Source organism: Myotis brandtii, unplaced genomic scaffold (assembly GCF_000412655.1).
Source record: "Myotis brandtii unplaced genomic scaffold, ASM41265v1 scaffold1127, whole genome shotgun sequence".
NCBI lineage: Eukaryota > Metazoa > Chordata > Mammalia > Chiroptera > Vespertilionidae > Myotis > Myotis brandtii.
In genome coordinates, this window is record NW_005353875.1 from 67,256 (window position 1) to 67,465 (window position 210).

The following is a 210-nucleotide window of genomic DNA, read 5'->3' on the forward strand; positions in this document are numbered from 1 at the left end:
GGGACGGAGCGGGGCCCGGGGTCCCCGTGAGGCTGTGACGAGGCGTGTGACGGCGTGAGGCCGCGTGTGTGTCAGTGAGTGTGTGACCGTGTGAACAGGTGGACCCTGTGTGTGTCAGTGAGTGTGTGTGCGTGTGTGTGAGTGTGAGTGACTGTGACCATGAGGGGGCGGCCGTGCGGTCGCGTGGCCGTGGGGCGGGGGGAGAGCGGG